Raw genomic sequence first — 1,917 nt, forward strand, 5'->3', positions numbered from 1 at the left:
ATAAAAATTATACAATTCAGGTCACTTACAGCAATAAAAGTCTTGTTTTTTCAACCCTCATTGGGTCTTAAGAACATTGCAGAGTACGTGAAAGAAGCAGAGAAACCAGTAATCACATTGGGGATGTAAGACTCTATAATCACATGAATCCCCAGGTTTATAAAGGATTGTGGGCAATTCCTGACAGCAGCAAATGCAAGTCATAAAGCCCTGGGTACTTAAGGCTCGCCTCCTACTCTTCCTTCTGGGTATCTCAATTGAGGTAAATTGGAAATTAATCAGTTGAGTTCACCAAGGAGAAAAATCTGTCAGAGTCATGACAAAGCCAGAAGTTTGTGTATTACCAAACCTTAAATGATAAGATTTCACTTTTACAATTGTTTTCTGGGAGATATTTTAATGTTATCATCTTGATCCTTTTAAAATAACAACTCACATGTTCTGGGAACTAAGTGATTTAAATGAATTAATTTTTTTTTAATTTAGCACTGAGAAAAGGCAGAATTTATTTAGTTCAAGCACTGGAAATCAGAAATGACAGCACATCCCTTCCTTTGAAATGTGTAACTCTGCTGTAACAGGCATCACAGCTTGGCTTTTCGGGTTAAGAAGTTCATGACTGCATTCATGCATTGTCTGACAGCCATCTTCTTTCCTGGAGGATGTTGCTTTCTTCAGCGTTAATAGCGTGCAGCTTTTCCTTCTCATGATTTCTGATGATCTGTTTCGAAATACACGTAGCATTCCAGGGGAGCTTTGAATATGCTTTCAGCCTGGTCCAAACTTCTTTCTGAAAGGTGCTATCAGGAAAAACTTCAGTAACAAGTCCTTGAGCATAGGCTTCTCCAGCAGTTAACATCTTCCCAAAAATGAGCATCTCTACTGCCTTGGCTGGGCCCATTATCTTCAGAAAAGTGTAAGAGGAATATCCTTCTGGAGTTTGGCCAAGGTGACTTAAAGTAGTGTGAAATGTTGTCCTGCCGGATGCATACACAAGATCAAATAGGCCGAGAATGGTGACGGGTATTCCCACAGCTGGACCATTAACCACTGCAACCAGAGGCTTAGGAAAATCTATGAAACAGCCTACAAAATCCCTCAGTAAAATGGCACCCTTTTTAGCTTTCTCCTCTACTCCTTCAGGGGGAATATCAGTGAAATTAGTCAGATCATTTCCGCTAGAGTAATAATCACCACTTCTTGTAAAAACAGTTATGGTAGAGTCATCAAGTGCAAGCGTGATTTCCCGATATATCTGTGTGGTCAGTGCATTCTTTTTGGCAGGCCGGTTCAACATGATCTTTGTGATGCGGTCTTCAGAGGTCATCACCCGTGTTTCATATCCAGTTTGTTTCCTGTCTGCTTCAGGCTTCACTTGGCTAGAGAAGTCAGACGAAGACCTCAAACCAGACACCAAATCCACATAGTTCTGCCTAGCAGTTTCCTTGGGCAGATTGCCAAGAGCATTCCGTGCATCCCATTTGGCCTTATTGATCGAATCGAACAAACCTGGTTTAGGTGTGTTACAAGGCCCTTCAGTGGCCTGCTTACAGAGTGCAGATCATCTTGCTCTCAGACTCTGATTAGCTGCCTCTCCCTCCACCCCCTGCCTCCAAAATGTTTGGGGATAGTATTTGGAGAATGGTGGGGAGCCGATGACTGAGGAAGGGATTGACTGAGCTCATCCCCTTTTGGTGGTGTTTCTTTAAAAACAAAACAAGGAGTTTTAGGGTAAATGAGGCCATTTCTGATCCCTTTCCTCTTAATTGCTACCTTTCTCTCCATAAACTGTAGGTGAAATCTCCCCACCTGTTCTGTGAGTCTTCCTCCATACTTGACTCATAAAATCCACACATGTGTAGCTCTTATCATCTTGACATGACTTATTGCAATGTCAACTCCTTCAAATCATATCTG

The 1,917-nt window shown here is 41.6% G+C and overlaps 1 pseudogene; it reads right to left on the minus strand.

Moving 5' to 3' along the window:
- Positions 1–584: 584 nt before the first annotated feature.
- LOC114207178 (enoyl-CoA delta isomerase 2 pseudogene) lies at positions 585–1,552 on the minus strand (annotated as a pseudogene).
- Positions 1,553–1,917: the final 365 nt, after the last annotated feature.

This window comes from Eumetopias jubatus, unplaced genomic scaffold (genome assembly GCF_037043125.1).
Source record: "Eumetopias jubatus isolate StellerSeaLion01/CBP00866 unplaced genomic scaffold, mEumJub1_p1.0 scaffold_1, whole genome shotgun sequence".
In the NCBI taxonomy this organism is placed as follows: domain Eukaryota; kingdom Metazoa; phylum Chordata; class Mammalia; order Carnivora; family Otariidae; genus Eumetopias; species Eumetopias jubatus.